Source organism: Scyliorhinus canicula, chromosome 2 (assembly GCF_902713615.1).
Source record: "Scyliorhinus canicula chromosome 2, sScyCan1.1, whole genome shotgun sequence".
In the NCBI taxonomy this organism is placed as follows: domain Eukaryota; kingdom Metazoa; phylum Chordata; class Chondrichthyes; order Carcharhiniformes; family Scyliorhinidae; genus Scyliorhinus; species Scyliorhinus canicula.
Window position 1 is genome coordinate 3,565,000 of NC_052147.1, and position 19,162 is coordinate 3,584,161.

The 19,162-nt window shown below is 51.6% G+C and overlaps 1 protein-coding gene across 1 annotated transcript in view; it reads right to left on the reverse strand.

Annotated features, from left to right (window-relative positions):
- The window catches only part of esr2a (estrogen receptor 2a), a 164,207-nt gene that overhangs the window by 24,462 nt on the left and 120,583 nt on the right, over window positions 1-19,162 (reverse strand). The gene's annotated exons all lie outside the window — the stretch shown is intronic.

Sequence of the window (19,162 nt, forward strand, 5' to 3'; positions counted from 1 at the left end):
TAATCGAGGGGTTCAGGGTGGTTTATATATAGAGTAACAGATACCCGGGAGTGAGTTACAGACTGGAATCTAATCGAGGTGTTGGGGGTGGTTTATATATAGAATAACAGATACCCGGGAGTGAGTTACAGACTGGAATCTAATTGAGGGGTTTGGGGTGGTTTATGTACAGAATAACAGATACCTGGGAGTGAGTTACAGACTGGAATCTAATCGAGGGGTTCGGGGTGGTTTATATATAGAGTAACAGATACCCGGCAGTGAGTTACAGACTGGAATCTAATCGAGGGGTTCAGGGTGGTTTATATATAGAATAACAGATACCCGGGAGGGAGTTACAGACTGGAATCTAATCGAGGGGCTCAGGGTGGTTTATATATAGAATAACAGATACCCGGGAGTGAGTTACAGACTGGAATCTAATCGAGGGGTTCGGGGTGGTTTATATATAGAATAACAGATACCCGGCAGTGAGTTACAGACTGGAATCTAATCGAGGGGTTCAGGGTGGTTTATATATAGAATAACAGATACCCGGGAGTGAGTTACAGACTGGAATCTAATCAAGGGGTTCAGGGTGGTTTATATATAGAATAACAGATACCGGGGAGTGAGTTCCAGACTGGAATCTAATCGAGGGGTTCAGGGTGGTTTACATACAGAATAACAGATACTCGTGAGTGAGTTACAGACTGGAATCTAATCGAAGGGTTCAGGGTGGTTTATATATCGAATCTTACAACACCAGGTTAAAGTCCAACAGGTTTGTTTCAAACACGAGCTACCTCTCTCTCTGCATCTTTGATGATTTGATTTCCTGCAGGTGCTCGCATTCCGGGGCATCTCTCACTGTGTCTATATAAACATTTCTGGAACAAGCCTTTCCATTCACCTGAAGAAGGAGCCGTGCTCCGAAAGCTCGTGTTTGAAACAAACCTGTTGGACTTTAACCTGGTGTTGTAAGACTTCTTACTGTGCTCACCCCAGTCCAACGCCGGCATCTCCACATCATATCTATCGAATAACAGATACCCGGGAGTGAGTTACAGACTGGAATCTAATCGAGGGGTTTGGGGTGGTTTATATATAGAATAACAGATACCCGGGTGTACGTTACAGACTGTAATCTAATCGAGGCGTTCAGGGTGATTTATATATCGAATAACAGATACCCGGGAGTGAGTTACAGACTGGAATCTAATCGAGGTGTTGGGGGTGGTTTATATATAGAATAACAGATACCCGGGAGTTAGTTACAGACTGGAATCTAATCGAGGGGTTTGGGGAGGTTTATACATAGAATAACAGATATCCGGGAGTGAGTTACAGACTGGAATCTAATCGAGGGGTTCAGGTTGGATAATATCCAGAATAGCAGATACGCGGGAGTAAGTTACAGACTGGAATCTAATCGAGGGGCACAGGGAGGTTTATATATAGAATAACAGATACCCGGGAATGAGTTAGACTGGAATATAATCGCGGGGTTCGGGGTAGTTTATATATAGATTAACAGATACCCAGGACTGAGTTACAGACTGGAATCTAATCGAGGGGTTCGGGGTGGTTTATATATAGAATAACAGATACTCGGGAGTGAGTTACAGACTGGAATCTAATCGAGGGGTTCAGGTTGGTTTATATATAGAATAACAGATACCCGGGAGTGAGTTACAGACTGGAATCTAATCGGGGGGTTCAGGGTGGTTTATATATAGAATAACAGATACCCGGGAGTGAGTTGCAGTCTGGAATCTAATCGAGGGGTTCAAGGTGGTTTATATACAGAATAACACGGTATTCAGAATACAGGGCAGCACAGTAGCATGGTGGTTAGCATAAATGCTTCACAGCTCCAGGGTCCCAGGTTCGATTCCCGGCTGGGTCACTGCCTGTGCGGAGTCTGCACGTCCTCCCCGTGTGTGCGTGGGTTTCCTCCGGGTGCTTCGGTTTCCTCCCACAGTCCAAAGATGTGCGGGTTAGGTGGATTGGCCATGCTAAAAATTGCCCGTAGTGTCCTAAAAAGTAAGGTTAAGGGGTGGGGGGTTGTTGGGTTACCGGTATAGGGTGGATACGTGGGTTTGAGTAGGGTGATCATGGCTCGGCAGAACATCGAGGGCCGAAGGGCCTGTTCTGTGCTGTACTGTTCTATGTTCTAACAGATACCCGGGTGTGAGTTACAGACTGGAATCTAATCGAGGGGTTCGGGGTGGTTTATATATAGAATAACAGATACCCGGGAGTGAGTTACAGGCTGGAATCTAATCGAGGGTTTTCGGTGGTTTATATATAGAATAACAGTTACCCGGGAGTGAGTTGCAGTCTGGAATCTAATCGAGGGGTTCGGGGTGGTTTATATATAGAATAACAGATACCCGGGAGTGAGTTACAGACTGGAATCTAATAGAGGGGTTCAGGGTGGTTTATATACAGAATAACAGATACCCGGGAGTGAGTTACAGACTGGAATCTAATCGAGGGGGTCGGGGTGGTTTATATATAGAATAACAGATACCCGGGAGTGAGTTACAGACTGGAATCTAATCGAGGGGTTCGGGGTGGTTTATATATAGAATAACAGATACCTGGGAATGAGTTACAGACTGGAATCTAATCTAGGGGTTCAGGGTGGTTTATATATAGAATAACAGATACCCGGGAGTGAGTTACAGACTGGAATCTAATCGAGGGCTTCAGGGTGGTTTATATACAGAATAACAGATACCCGGGAGTGAGTTACAGACTGGAATGTAATCGAGGGGGTCGGGGTGGTTTATATATAGAATAACAGATACTCGGGAGTGAGTTACAGACTGGAATCTAATCGAGGGGTTCAGGTTGGTTTATATATAGAATAACAGATACCCGGGAGTGAGTTACAGACTGGAATCTAATCGGGGGGTTCAGGGTGGTTTATATATAGAATAACAGATACCCGGGAGTGAGTTGCAGTCTGGAATCTAATCGAGGGGTTCAGGTTGGATAATATCCAGAATAGCAGATACGCGGGAGTAAGTTACAGACTGGAATCTAATCGAGGGGCACAGGGAGGTTTATATATAGAATAACAGATACCCGGGAATGAGTTAGACTGGAATATAATCGCGGGGTTCGGGGTAGTTTATATATAGATTAACAGATACCCAGGACTGAGTTACAGACTGGAATCTAATCGAGGGGTTCGGGGTGGTTTATATATAGAATAACAGATACTCGGGAGTGAGTTACAGACTGGAATCTAATCGAGGGGTTCAGGTTGGTTTATATATAGAATAACAGATACCCGGGAGTGAGTTACAGACTGGAATCTAATCGAGGGGTTCAGGGTGGTTTATATATAGAATAACAGATACCCGGGAGTGAGTTGCAGTCTGGAATCTAATCGAGGGGTTCAGGGTGGTTTATATACAGAATAACACGGTATTCAGAATACAGGGCAGCACAGTAGCATGGTGGTTAGCATAAATGCTTCACAGCTCCAGGGTCCCAGGTTCGATTCCCGGCTGGGTCACTGCCTGTGCGGAGTCTGCACGTCCTCCCCGTGTGTGCGTGGGTTTCCTCCGGGTGCTTCGGTTTCCTCCCACAGTCCAAAGATGTGCGGGTTAGGTGGATTGGCCATGCTAAAAATTGCCCGTAGTGTCCTAAAAAGTAAGGTTAAGGGGTGGGGGGTTGTTGGGTTACCGGTATAGGGTGGATACGTGGGTTTGAGTAGGGTGATCATGGCTCGGCAGAACATCGAGGGCCGAAGGGCCTGTTCTGTGCTGTACTGTTCTATGTTCTAACAGATACCCGGGTGTGAGTTACAGACTGGAATCTAATCGAGGGGTTCGGGGTGGTTTATATATAGAATAACAGATACCCGGGAGTGAGTTACAGACTGGAATCTAATCGAGGGTTTTCGGTGGTTTATATATAGAATAACAGTTACCCGGGAGTGAGTTGCAGTCTGGAATCTAATCGAGGGGTTCGGGGTGGTTTATATATAGAATAACAGATACCCGGGAGTGAGTTACAGACTGGAATCTAATAGAGGGGTTCAGGGTGGTTTATATACAGAATAACAGATACCCGGGAGTGAGTTACAGACTGGAATCTAATCGAGGGGGTCGGGGTGGTTTATATATAGAATAACAGATACCCGGGAGTGAGTTACAGACTGGAATCTAATCGAGGGGTTCGGGGTGGTTTATATATAGAATAACAGATACCTGGGAATGAGTTACAGACTGGAATCTAATCTAGGGGTTCAGGGTGGTTTATATATAGAATAACAGATACCCGGGAGTGAGTTACAGACTGGAATCTAATCGAGGGCTTCAGGGTGGTTTATATACAGAATAACAGATACCCGGGAGTGAGTTACAGACTGGAATGTAATCGAGGGGGTCGGGGTGGTTTATATATAGAATAACAGATACCCGGGAGTGAGTTACAGACTGGAATCTAATCGAGGGGTTCGGGGTGGTTTATATATAGAATAACAGATACCTGGGAATGAGTTACAGACTGGAATCTAATCTAGGGGTTCAGGGTGGTTTATATATAGAGTAACAGATAGCCGGGAGTGAGTTACAGACTGGAATGTAATCGAGGGGGTCGGGGTGGTTTATATATAGAATAACAGATACCCGGGAGTGAGTTACAGACTGAAATCTAATCGAGGGGTTCGGGGTGATTTATATATAGAATAACAGATACCCGGGAGTGAGTTACAGACTGGAATCTAATCAAGGCGTTTGGGTGGTTTATATACAGAATAACAGATACCCGGGAGTGAGTTACAGACTGGAATGTAATCGAGGGGGTTGGGGTGGTTTATATATAGAATAACAGATACCCGGGAGTGAGTTACAGACTGGAATCAAATCAAGGGGTTTGGGGTGGTTTATATATAGAATAACAGATACCCGGGTGTGAGTTACAGACTGGAATCTAATCTAGGGGTTCGGGGTGGTTTATATATAGAATAACAGATACCCGGGAGTGAGTTACAGACTGGAATCTAATCGAGGGGTTCGGGGTTTTTTATATATAGAATAACAGATACCCGGGAGTGAGTTACAGACTGGAATCTAATCGAGGGGTTCAAGGTGGTTTATATACAGAATAACACGGTATTCAGAATACAGGGCAGCACGGTAGCATGGTGGTTAGCATAAATGCTTCACAGCTCCAGGGTCCCAGGTTCGATTCCCGGCTGGGTCACTCTCTGTGCGGAGTCTGCACGTCCTCCCCGTGTGTGCGTGGGTTTCCTCCGGGTGCTCCGGTTTCCTCCCACAGTCCAAAGATGTGCGGGTTAGGTGGATTGGCCATGCTAAAAATTGCCCGTAGTGTCCTAAAAAGTAAGGTTAAGGGGTGGGGGGTTGTTGGGTTACCGGTATAGGGTGGACACGTGGGTTTGAGTAGGGTGATCATGGCTCGGCAGAACATCGAGGGCCGAAGGGCCTGTTCTGTGCTGTACTGTTCTATGTTCTAACAGATACCCGGGTGTGAGTTACAGACTGGAATCTAATCGAGGGGTTCGGGGTGGTTTATATATAGAATAACAGATACCCGGGAGTGAGTTACAGACTGGAATCTAATCGAGGGTTTTCGGTGGTTTATATATAGAATAACAGTTACCCGGGAGTGAGTTGCAGTCTGGAATCTAATCGAGGGGTTCGGGGTGGTTTATATATAGAATAACAGATACCCGGGAGTGAGTTACAGACTGGAATCTAATAGAGGGGTTCAGGGTGGTTTATATACAGAATAACAGATACCCGGGAGTGAGTTACAGACTGGAATCTAATCGAGGGGGTCGGGGTGGTTTATATATAGAATAACAGATACCCGGGAGTGAGTTACAGACTGGAATCTAATCGAGGGGTTCGGGGTGGTTTATATATAGAATAACAGATACCTGGGAATGAGTTACAGACTGGAATCTAATCTAGGGGTTCAGGGTGGTTTATATATAGAATAACAGATACCCGGGAGTGAGTTACAGACTGGAATCTAATCGAGGGCTTCAGGGTGGTTTATATACAGAATAACAGATACCCGGGAGTGAGTTACAGACTGGAATGTAATCGAGGGGGTCGGGGTGGTTTATATATAGAATAACAGATACCCGGGAGTGAGTTACAGACTGGAATCTAATCGAGGGGTTCGGGGTGGTTTATATATAGAATAACAGATACCTGGGAATGAGTTACAGACTGGAATCTAATCTAGGGGTTCAGGGTGGTTTATATATAGAGTAACAGATAGCCGGGAGTGAGTTACAGACTGGAATGTAATCGAGGGGGTCGGGGTGGTTTATATATAGAATAACAGATACCCGGGAGTGAGTTACAGACTGAAATCTAATCGAGGGGTTCGGGGTGATTTATATATAGAATAACAGATACCCGGGAGTGAGTTACAGACTGGAATCTAATCAAGGCGTTTGGGTGGTTTATATACAGAATAACAGATACCCGGGAGTGAGTTACAGACTGGAATGTAATCGAGGGGGTTGGGGTGGTTTATATATAGAATAACAGATACCCGGGAGTGAGTTACAGACTGGAATCTAATCAAGGGGTTTGGAGTGGTTTATATATAGAATAACAGATACCCGGGTGTGAGTTACAGACTGGAATCTAATCTAGGGGTTCGGGGTGGTTTATATATAGAATAACAGATACCCGGGAGTGAGTTACAGACTGGAATCTAATCGAGGGGTTCGGGGTTTTTTATATATAGAATAACAGATACCCGGGAGTGAGTTACAGACTGGAATCTAATCGAGGGGTTCAGGGTGGTTTATATATATAATAACAGATACCTGGGAGTGAGTTACAGACTGGAATCTAATCGAGGGGATCGGGGTGGTTTATATATGGAATAACAGATACCCGGGAGTGAGTTACAGACTGGAATCTAATCGAGGGGTTCGGGGTGGTTTATATATAGAATAACAGATACCCGGGAGTGAGTTACAGACTGGAATCTAATCGAGGGGTTTGGGGTGGTTTATATATAGAATAACAGATACCCGGGAGTGAGTTACAGACTGGAATCTAATCGAGGGATTTGTGGGGTTTATATATAGAATAACAGATACCCGGGAGTGAGTTACAGACTGGAATCTAATCGAGGGGTTCAGGGTGGTTTATATATGGAATAACAGATACCCGGGAGTGAGTTACAGATTGGAATCTAATCGAGGGGGTCGGGGTGGTTTATATATAGAATAACAGACACCTGGGTACAGGGTGGTTTGAGACTGGACAGGAAAGGTTACTGAAGTGGTCAATAATTGGTCACTTAAGGGCCTCAATTGGATCAAGCCAAGGCCCTTTCCCTCAGTGTAAAATTGCCGAGGTGTCGAGTTGAGTTGGAACCCAGCTGGAAGCCTATCTGTTCCCACACTCAGCCCCACCTACAAATCTGCTGGCAGGGGTGTGTGAAGTTCAGGCCTGATAAATCTGCTTCGTCCTCACCTTTCACCCCACGAGCATTCACAGAGAAAAGATCATCCACCAGCTGACGCACATTCCCCTTCCCCAAGCAGTCTGAACGGACCATTCCTCAATAACAGCACTCCACACACAAGGACAGCAGCTGGAACAACCTTCCCTTTCACCTCCTCTTCTGACCACCACGGACACCAATCATGTCTTCCAGATGAATCAGCAATTTACAGGTGCTCCCAGCCTGGTCTGCTCTGCACCTTGCGCAACACCGCCGTTCATTCCGTGAGCGTGACCCCAAGCTTCCCATCACTTGTTATTTTAATTCTCCATCCTGCTCCCAGTCTGATCTCTCTGTCCTGATTGGCTCCTTGCTCCAATGAAGCTCAATTGAAGATTAAGGATACAGCACCTCGACTTTCAGGGGCAGCTAGTGGTGAAGACGTTTACACTTCCTCGAGGCACCTCTTTTGTTTCTTTACTTCTCCCACTAACCTCCTCGATGTCTTGCACCATCAACCCTTTTGTTATTTCCACCCAGTTACCGGCCTTCCCCACAGCTCTTTCCCCAACCCCATCCCATTTATCGTTTATATCCTGCTACATTGCTAAAAGTTTCCAATTCTGGTGCAAGGTCATCGAATTGAAATGTGAACTCTGTGTCTCTCTCTGCACAGGCACTGCCAGACCTGTTGAGTATTTACAGCACTTTCTGCTTTTAAATCATCCCTTTCAAATCATTAAATGGGTGTTACTCTGGTCGCCAGCCCTCCTGTCACTGGGACCACTCATTCACTCTGTCAAAACCTTGCATGATTCTTAACATCTTTATCAAATCTACCCCTTAGTCGTCCCTGCTCAAGGAGAACGACTCCAGCTTCTCATCTCTGTCCGTGTTACTGTAGCCCCTCATCCCTGGTTCCATCCGAGTAAATCTCCTCCGCACCGTCTCGGCGGCACGTCCTCACCCCCGCACCTCCTGTCAAAGGGTGCCATTTCCCACTTCTCTGCCCATTTCCCCAGCCTGTGGCCACGTTCCTGAAACCTGGGACAACCCCCCATCCCCGTCCAGGACATGACTATCCATTCTCCAGCTCGCCGAGTGCTTTGGTCCCTCAGTCAAATCCCTCTCCGACACACCAGGCAACAATTAACCGTGTCGCTGGAAAAAAATGTGAAATTTATAGTCTCCCAAATGCCTAATTCTAGAAAGCACTTAGTTCCCCAATTCAAGCTGTCTCATGTCCTGGCCAACCTGAACCACAAACATATTCAAAAATAATCAATTGTCCAAGTGTTCCATTTTCTACAAAGCTGTTTTTCCCTGGACTGTAAACCCATTAAAACAGCACAACTCACAACTTTGCAGCAGATGTTTGGGCTTTTATTTAATGGGATCTTTGGAAAACAATCTGAATTTATGGTATAGGCCTCGATGAGGCCAAGGAATCTGTTGACAATTTTCCAACATCCCTTTTTACCAAGTGAAACATTGTCCGGGGGAGGGGGGGGGGGGCTGTTTCACTACACGCCCCAAACCTGGGGCACTGGAAATGGATAAAGAGACAATGGATACTCCAGTCCTGCTCTCTGGGGTTACCTGGCGTATCGATCCTGGCTACCCCGCTCATTCCCAATTTTCCCAAATCCCCGGATTACTCAATGCCACTGACGCACCGCATTTCTGTCTCATGTTCAAATTTACAAACCTGATTTTGTTCAACTTCTGGCTGTTAACTGCACAAAAAACCAGAGGCTGGATTCACCGTATTTCAGACAAAGTGCGGAGGATCGGTTGCGGATTATGACAAAAAAAATCAGCAGCCCCCCCCCCCCCCCTCACTGATCCTGTGACCGTTACCAGCCGGGCCGCGTAAAACACCGGGGCTCCCACGTTAAAGCGGCTGCCGAATGACTGGGTCCGTGGTCGCGCATGCGCACGGTGACGACTGGCAGCGGTCACGACCTGCCGAATAGTGACCCCCCCTGGCCAACCCCCCCTTGTCCCTCCAGCCAGCAGCACAGACCCCGCCCGGCTTTGTCAGCGCTGTACACAGTCCGCAGTCCCCACGCCGGGTTCCCGACCATTGAGACCACAGGCCCCCCACGCAGTCAGGAATTCGGCCCATCGGGGGCGGAGCATCAGGGGAGGGCCTTCAGGTGAGGCGTTATAGCCGCTCCAACGGCATTCAGAGCGCGCAGCGATAACGCCGCTTCGGAGGGGACGGAGCTTCCGACAACCTGGACAAACAGACGCCGCCCTGATTTGGGCGCAAAAAGGGATTCTTGGCCTGATCGCCGAAATCCATAAACTAGGCTGACACGCTGACATTCCCAATACAGTACTGAGGGAGTGCCGCACTGTCAGAGGGTCAGTACTGAGGGAGTGCCTGCACTGTCAGAGGGTCAGTACTGAGGGAGTGCCGCACTGTCAGAGGGTCAGTACTGAGGGAGTGCCGCACTGTCAGAGGGTCAGTACTGAGGGAGTGCTGCACTGTCAGAGGGTCAGTACTGAGGGAGTGCCGCACTGTCAGAGGAGTCAGTACTGAGGGAGTGCTGCACTGTCAGAGGGTCAGTACTGAGGGAGTGCCGCACTGTCAGAGGGTCAGTACTGAGGGAGTGCCGCACTGTCAGAGGGTCAGTACTGAGGGAGTGCCGCACTGTCAGAGGGTCAGTACTGAGGGAGTGCCGCACTGTCAGAGGGTCAGTACTGAGGGAGTGCCGCACTGTCAGAGGGTCAGTACTGAGGGAGTGCTGCACTGTCAGAGGGTCAGTACTGAGGGAGTGCTGCGCTGTCAGAGGGTCAGTACTGAGGGAGGGCTGCGCTGTCAGAGGGTCAGTACTGAGGGAGTGCTGCGCTGTCAGAGGGTCAGTACTGAGGGAATGCTGCACTGTCAGAGGGTCAGTACTGAGGGAGTGCTGCACTGTCAGAGGGTCAGTACTTGAGGGAGTGCTGCACTGTCAGAGGGTCAGTACTGAGGGAGAGCCGCACTGTCAGAGGGTCAGTACTGAGGGAGTGCTGCACTGTTAGAGGGTCAGTACTGAGGGAGTGCTGCACTGTCAGAGGGTCAGTACTGAGGGAGTGCTGCACTGTCAGAGGGTCAGTACTGAGGGAGTGCTGCACTGTCAGAGGGTCAGTACTGAGGGAGTGCCGCACTGTCAGAGGGTCAGCACTGAGGGAGCGCTGCACTGTCAGAGGGTCAGTACTGAGGGAGTGCTGCACTGTCAGAGGGTCAGTACTGAGGGAGTGCTGCACTGTCAGAGGGTCAGTACTGAGGGAGTGCCGCACTGTCAGAGGGTCAGTACTGAGGGAGTGCTGCACTGTCAGAGGGTCAGTACTGAGGGAGTGCCGCACTGTCAGAGGGTCAGTACTGAGGGAGTGCCGCACTGTCAGAGGGTCAGTACTGAGGGAGTGCCGCACTGTCAGAGGGTCAGTACTGAGGGAGTGCCGCACTGTCAGAGGGTCAGTACTGAGGGAATGCTGCACTGTCAGAGGGTCAGTACTGAGGGAGCGCTGCACTGTCAGAGGGTCAGTACTGAGGGAGTGCCGCACTGTCAGAGGGTCAGTACTGAGGGAGTGCTGCACTGTCAGAGGGTCAGTACTGAGGGAGTGCCGCACTGTCAGAGGGTCATTACTGAGGGAGTGCTGCACTGTCAGAGGGTCAGTACTGAGGGAGGCCGCACTGTCAGAGGGTCAGTACTGAGGGAGTGCCGCACTGTCAGAGGGTCAGTACTGAGGGAGTGCCGCACTGTCAGAGGGTCAGTACTGAGGGAATGCTGCACTGTCAGAGGGTCAGTACTGAGGGAGCGCTGCACTGTCAGAGGGTCAGTACTGAGGGAGTGCCGCACTGTCAGAGGGTCAGTACTGAGGGATTGCTGCACTGTCAGAGGGTCAGTACTGAGGGAGTGCCGCACTGTCAGAGGGTCAGTACTGAGGGAGTGCCGCACTGTCAGAGGGTCAGTACTGAGGGAGTGCTGCACTGTCAGAGGGTCAGTACTGAGGGAGTGCTGCACTGTCAGAGGGTCAGTACTGAGGGAGTGCTGCACTGTCAGAGGGTCAGTACTGAGGGAGTGCTGCACTGTCAGAGGGTCAGTACTGAGGGAGTGCTGCACTGTCAGAGGGTCAGTACTGAGGGAGTGCCGCACTGTCAGAGGGTCAGTACTGAGGGAGTGCCGCATTGTCAGAGGGTCAGTACTGAGGGAGCGCCGCACTGTCAGAGGGTCAGTACTGAGGGAGTGCCGCACTGTCAGAGGGTCAGTACTGAGGGAGTGCTGCACTGTCAGAGGGTCAGTACTGAGGGACTGCCGCACTGTCAGAGGGTCAGTACTGAGGGAGTGCCGCACTGTCAGAGGGTCAGTACCGAGGGAGTGCCGCACTGTCAGAGGGTCAGTACTGAGGGAGTGCTGCACTGTCAGAGGGTCAGTACTGAGAGAGTGCTGCACTGTCAGAGGGTCGGTACTGAGGGAGTGCCGCACTGTCAGAGGGTCAGTACTGAGGGAGTGCTGCACTGTCAGAGGGTCAGTACTGAGGGAGTGCTGCACTGTCAGAGGGTCAGTACTGAGGGAGTGCTGCACTGTCAGAGGGTCAGTACTGAGGGAGTGCTGCACTGTCAGAGGGTCAGTACTGAGGGAGTGCCGCATTGTCAGAGGGTCAGTACTGAGGGAGCGCCGCACTGTCAGAGGGTCGGTACTGAGGGAGTGCCGCACTGTCAGAGGGTCGGTACTGAGGGAGTGCTGCACTGTCAGAGGGTCAGTACTGAGGGAATGCTGCACTGTCAGAGGGTAAGTACTGAGGGAGCGCTGCACTGTCAGAGGGTCAGTACTGAGGGAGTGCCGCACTGTCAGAGGGTCAGTACTGAGGGACTGCCGCACTGTCAGAGGGTCAGTACTGAGGGAGTGCCACACTGTCAGAGGGTCAGTACCGAGGGAGTGCCGCACTGTCAGAGGGTCAGTACTGAGGGAGTGCCGCACTGTCAGAGGGTCAGTACTGAGGGAGTGCCGCACTGTCAGAGGGTCAGTACTGAGGGGGTGCCGCACTGTCAGAGGGTCAGTACTGAGGGAGTGCCGCACTGTCAGAGAGTCAGTACTGAGGGAGTGCCGCACTGTCAGAGGGTCAGTACTGAGGGAGTGCTGCACTGTCAGAGGGTCAGTACTGAGGGAGTGCTGCACTGTCAGAGGGTCAGTACTGAGGGAGTGCTGCACTGTCAGAGGGTCAGTACTGAGGGAGTGCTGCACTGTCAGAGGGTCAGTACTGAGGGAGTGCTGCACTGTCAGAGGGTCAGTACTGAGGGAGTGCCGCACTGTCAGAGGGTCAGTACTGAGGGAATGCTGCACTGTCAGAGGGTCAGTACTGAGGGAGTGCCGCACTGTCAGAGGGTCAGTACTGAGGGAGTGCTGCACTGTCAGAGGGTCAGTACTGAGGGAGTGCTGCACTGTCAGAGGGTCAGTACTGAGGGAGTACTGCTGTGTCAGAGGGTCAGTACTGAGGGGGTGCTGCACTGTCAGAGGGTCAGTACTGAGGGAGTGCCGCACTGTCAGAGGGTCAGTACCGAGGGAGTGCTGCACCGTCAGAGGGTCAGTACTGAGGGAGCGCTGCACTGTCAGAGGGTCAGTACTGAGGGAGTGCTGCACTGTCAGAGGGTCAGTACTGAGGGGGTGCTGCACTGTCAGAGGGTCAGTACTGAGGGAGTGCTGCACTGTCAGAGGGCCAGTACTGAGGGGGTGCTGCACTGTCAGAGGGTCAGTACTGAGGGGGTGCTGCACTGTCAGAGGGTCAGTACTGAGGGAGTGCTGCACTGTCAGAGGGTCAGTACTGAGGGAGTGCTGCACTGTCAGAGGGTCAGTACTGAGGGAGTGCTGCACTGTCAGAGGGTCAGTATTGAGAGGGTGCTGCACTGTCAGAGGGTCAATATTGAGGGAGTGCTGCACTGTCAGAGGGTCAGTACTGAGGGAGTGCTGCACTGTCAGAGGGTCAGTACTGAGGGGGTGCTGCACTGTCAGAGGGTCAGTACTGAGGGAGTGCTGCTGTGTCAGAGGGTCAGTACTGAGGGAGTGCCGCACTGTCAGAGGGTCAGTACCGAGGGAGTGCTGCACTGTCAGAGGGTCAGTACTGAGGGGGTGCTGCACTGTCAGAGGGTCAGTACTGAGGGAGTGCCGCACTGTCAGAGGGTCAGTACCGAGGGAGTGCTGCACTGTCAGAGGGTCAGTACTGAGGGGGTGCTGCACTGTCAGAGGGTCAGTACTGAGGGAGTGCCACACTGTCAGAGGGTCAGTACTGAGGGAGTGCCGCACTGTCAGAGGGTCAGTACTGAGGGAGTGCTGCACTGTCAGAGGGTCAGTACTGAGGGGGTGCTGCACTGTCAGAGGGTCAGTACTGAGGGAGTGCCGCACTGTCAGAGGGTCAGTACTGAGGGAGTGCTGCACTGTCAGAGGGTCAGTACTGAGGGAGTGCTGCACTGTCAGAGGGTCAGTACTGAGGGAGTGCCGCACTGTCAGAGGGTCAGTACTGAGGGAGTGCCGTACTGTCAGAGGGTCAGTACTGAGGGAGTGCTGCACTGTCAGAGGGTCAGTACTGAGGGAGTGCCGTACTGACAGAGGGTCAGTACTGAGGGAGTGCTGCACTGTCAGAGGGTCAGTACTGAGGGAGTGCTGCACTGTCAGAGGGTCAGTACTGAGTGAGTGCTTCACTGTCAGAGGGTCAGTACTGAGGGAGTGCCGCACTGTCAGAGGGTCAGTACTGAGGGAGTGCTGCCCTGTGAGAGGGTCAGTACTGAGGGAGTGCCGCACTGTCAGAGGGTCAGTACTGAGAGAGTGCTGCACTGTCAGAGGGTCAGTACTGAGCGAGTGCCGCACTGTCAGAGGGTCAGTACTGAGGGAGTGCCGCACTGTCAGAGGGTCAGTACTGAGGGAGTGCTGCACTGTCAGAGGGTCAGTACTGAGGGAGTGCCGCACTGTCAGAGAGTCAGTACTGAGGGAGTGCCGCACTGTCAGAGGGTCAGTACTGAGGGAGTGCCGCACTGTCAGAGGGTCAGTACTGAGGGAGTGCTGCACTGTCAGAGGGTCAGTACTGAGGGAGTGCCGCACTGTCAGAGGGTCAGTACTGAGGGAGTGCCGCACTGTCAGAGGGTCAGTACTGAGGGAGTGCTGCACTGTCAGAGGGTCAGTACTGAGGGAGTGCTGCACTGTCAGAGGGTCAGTACTGAGGGAGTGCTGCACTGTCAGAGGGTCAGTACTGAGCGAGTGCCGCACTGTCAGAGGGTCAGTACTGAGGGAGTGCCGCACTGTCAGAGGGTCAGTACTGAGGGAGTGCTGCACTGTCAGAGGGTCAGTACTGAGGGAGTGCCGCACTGTCAGAGAGTCAGTACTGAGGGAGTGCCGCACTGTCAGAGGGTCAGTACTGAGGGAGTGCCGCACTGTCAGAGGGTCAGTACTGAGGGAGTGCTGCACTGTCAGAGGGTCAGTACTGAGGGAGTGCCGCACTGTCAGAGGGTCAGTACTGAGGGAGCGCTGCACTGTCAGAGGGTCAGTACTGAGGGAGTGCTGCACTGTCAGAGGGTCAGTACTGAGGGAGTGCTGCACTGTCAGAGGGTCAGTACTGAGGGAGTGCTGCACTGTCAGAGGGTCAGTACTGAGGGAGTGCCGCACTGTCAGAGGGTCAGTACTGAGGGAGTGCTGCACTGCCATAGATGCCGACGTTTTGGCCTTTGCCTCCCTGGTGGCCCGGAGATGGATTTTGCTGGGAGGGAGGGACTCGGAGCCTCCAACGTCCAGGATGTGGCCCACTGACAGGGCCGGGTTTCTCAGGCTGGAGAACATTAAGTTCACCTTAAGGGGTTCAATCCAGGGGTTCGCTCGGAGGTGTCAGCCGTTCATCGACTTCTTTAAGGAAAACTGGTGTCAGCAGAAGATGGTGGGAGGGGGAACGGGGAAATCGGGGGGGGGGGGGGCATAAGTGGAGAATAAGGGCAGTGAATCTAATATTGGGTAGCAGAGAGTTTGGGTGGGGGAAAGTTGGCTTTGTTACAGTGGGGTTTTAGCGTGTGTCGGATCGCTCTGTTATTTAGAATGTTGAAATGTTAAAATGTTAAAATCATAAATGCCTTTACAGACGGTGAAGATGACGATCCTCCCGAGATTCCTGTTTATTTTTCAGTGTCTCCCTATCTTCATTCCGCGGTCCTTCTTTAAAAGAATCAATAAAATCATCCTGGGATTTGTTTGGGTGGGGAAGTCCCCGCGGGTAAAGAGAGGTTGCTGGAATGGAACCTTAGCGAGGGGGGACTGGCGTTGCCGAACCTCAGCAAGTACTACTGGGCGGCTAACATTTTTTTTTTAATAAATGTTTTTATTCAGTTTTCATATTTTATATTGAACAAATTACAAATTGTTAGGAGAGAGAAAAAAAAAACAAACACGCAAAAATTAACATACATATTTACAGGTAAGCATCTTCGTAGTAGTAACTGCGCCCCCCCCCCCCCCCCCCCTCCCCCTCAACATGTTTATTTAGTTTGGTTTTGGGCCTTAGCTAGCCATCGAACCCCCGTAACGAACCTGTAGCCCCCCCCCCCCCCTCCCGCTACCTTCCCCCGACTATTCTTCCTCTTGTACATTGGCCACAAATAGGTCCCGGAACAGTTGCATGAATGGCTCCCACGTTCTGTGGAAGCCGTCGTCCGACCCTCGGATGGCAAATTTGATTTTCTCCATTTGGAGAGATTCCGAGAGGTCGGACAGCCAGTCCGCAGCTCTGGGCGGTGCTGCTGACCGCCAGCCAAACAGGATTCTACGGCGGGCGATCAGGGAGGCAAAGGCAAGGGCGTTTGCCCTCCTCCCCAGGAATAGATCTGGCTGTTCTGAAACCCCGAAGACCGCCACTATCGGGCATGGCTCCACCCTCACTCCCACCACTTTGGACATAACCTCGAAGAAGGCTGTCCAGTACTCCACGAGTCTGGGGCAAGACCAGAACATGTGGGCGTGGTTGGCCGGGCCTCTTTGGCACCGTTCACATCTGTCTTCCACCTCCGGGAAGAACCTACTCATACGGGTTCTTGTTAAGTGGGCTCTATGTACCACTTTTAGTTGCGTCAGGCTGAGCCTTGCGCACGTGGAGGTGGAGTTGACCCTATGCAGTGCTTCGCTCCAGAGTCCCCACCCTATCTCCATCCCCAGGTCGTCCTCCCATTTCCTCCTTGTTGCGTCCAGTACGGTGTCGTCCCTATCTACCAGTCGGTCATACATGTCACTACAGTTCCCTTTCTCTAGGATACTTGCGTCCAGTAGGTCTTCCAGTAGTGTCTGTCGTGGCGGTTGTGGGTACGTCCTTGTCTCCTTTCGTAGGAAGTTTTTGAGCTGCAGGTACCGTAGCTCGTTCCCCCCAGCTAGCTGAAATTTCTCTGTCAGTTCGTCCAGTGTTGCGATCCTGTCGTCCGTGTATAGGTCCCTGACTGTCAGTGTCCCCCCGTCCTGCCTCCACCTTTTGAAGGTGGCGTCGGTCAGTGCTGGTTTGAACCTATGGTTGTTGCAGATGGGAGCTTTGTCCGACATTTTGGTCAGGCCAAGTTGTTGCCGCAGTTGGTTCCAGGATTGGAGGGTGGCTGTCACCACTGGGCTGCTGGAGTGTTTTTTGGGTGGGGATGGGAGTGCTGCCGTGGCGAGGGCCCGGAGGGAGGTTCCCATGCAGGAGGCCTCCTCCGCACGCACCCACTCAGCTTCTGGCTCCTGGATCCATCCCCTTACTCGCTCGGCTGTTGCTGCCCAGCTGGGCGGCTAACATAGCCATGATAAGGAAATGGATGGTGGGTACGGGGTCGGTTTGGGAGCGGGTGGAGGCTGCTTCGTGCAGGGGCACCAGCTTGGCAGCCCTGGTCATGGCTCCCCTGCCGCTCCCGCCGGCCAGGTACTCCACCAGCCCTATAGTGGTGGCGGCTCTGCAGATTTGGGGCCAATGAAGGAAGCATGCAGGGGGGAAGTGGGAGCGTCGGTCTGGTCCCCAATATGTGACTGTAGCCACCTGGGGTGGCCACATCCCGATTCCAAAATGGACATTCGCAAAGAGTGCAGGGAAAAATGGACAACACTAGGGAAAACAAGCAGGTACAAGGCTTCCTGTGTATTAAGATTTGCAGAACCCAGACAGAACTGAAACCAATATCCATTAGCATATTAATGAGCTATCTCCGGAGATAAAAAGGACACATTGAAACAATCGAGACCAGGACAGACTCCCCGGCGCCAGTGGGAGCTAAAACAAAGGCAGGCAACGGCCACATAGGGCCCAACGATCAGGGAACAACTCTGGTATTGGAGAAAATCGATAGGAACGATTGGGACATGGTCCAATTAATTGGGGCCAAGTCCGGGGACCGCCCAGAAGGGCGCGAAACCCCTGGGGGCTATCAAACAGAGTCCCCAAGGTCAGTTCGCGCTCTTGGCTAGCAGCTGCACCAGAACAATTAAGTTTAAGGTCAACGCACGCTACGGGATAGATGCTCCTAGCTACTATTCCGTACCAATTCGAAGCCAGCAGTATCAGAACCGGACAACGGCCATTGTTCCTCTGACTGAGTGGGCCACTCGAAGCTAAGTATAGGCTTTAGTAGCAGTTGTAGTTTAGCGAGTAGAGTTTGTGCAGGAGTAATAATTAACTGTGTGTAAATAAATGTGTATTGATTTCAAACTTACTAACTGGTGTATCGAGTCATTGATCAGTACTTGGCTTTGAACCTTGTGGCGGTATCAAAAGGATACCTGGCGACTCTTGAGCAAAGGTAATTAAAACAGAGCAAATTAAGGGAAAGCATAACGAGCAACAGACAGCCACCGATTTGTCCCGGGGAAGATGGATGGCGGGTTTCGAGCGTGGCGGAGGGCGCGGGTGGGAAGGATGGGCGACTTGTTCCTGGAAGGGAGCTTCGCGCTGGAGGAGAAGTTCGGGCTGGCGAGGGGGAATGACTTTCGATACTTGCAGGTGCGGGATTTTGTACGTAGACAGGTCCCGTCCTTTCCACGCCTTCCACCAAGGGGGATCCAGGACAGGGTAGTTTCCAGGGGTGAGGTAGGAGAGGGGAGAGCCTCAGATATTTATAAGGAGCTTATGGGAGTGGAGGACACAGGGACTGAGGAACTGAAACTCAAGTGGGAGGAGGAGCTTGGGGGGCAGTTGGAGGGAGGCGTATGGGCAGACGCTCTGAGGAGGGTAAATGCAACCGCAACATGTGCCAGGCTCGGCCTGATTCAGTTCAAGGTGGTTCACCGGGACCACATGACGATGGCTCGGATGAGCAAATTCTTTGAGCTGAAGGACAAGTGTGCTAGATGTGGGGGAGGACCGGCGAACCATGTCCACATGTTCTGGGCGTGTCCAAAACTCAGGGGATACTGGCAGGGATTTGCGGATGTCACATCCCGGGTACTGAAAACAAGGGTGGCGATGAGTCCAGAGGTGGCGTTCTTTGGGGTGTCGGAGGACCCGGGGGTCCAGAAGGGGATAAAGGCCGACGTTATGGCCTTTGATTCCCTGGTAGCCCGGCGACGAATACTGTTGGCCTGGAAGGACTCAAAGCACCCAAAGACCGAAATATGGCTGTCGGACATGGCAAGCTTTCTCGGCTTGGAAAAAATCAAGTTGGCCTCCCGAGGATCACTATCGGGGTTCGCCCGGAGGTGGCAACCGTTCATCGACTTCTTCGCGGGGAACTAATCGTCAGCGGGGGGGGGGG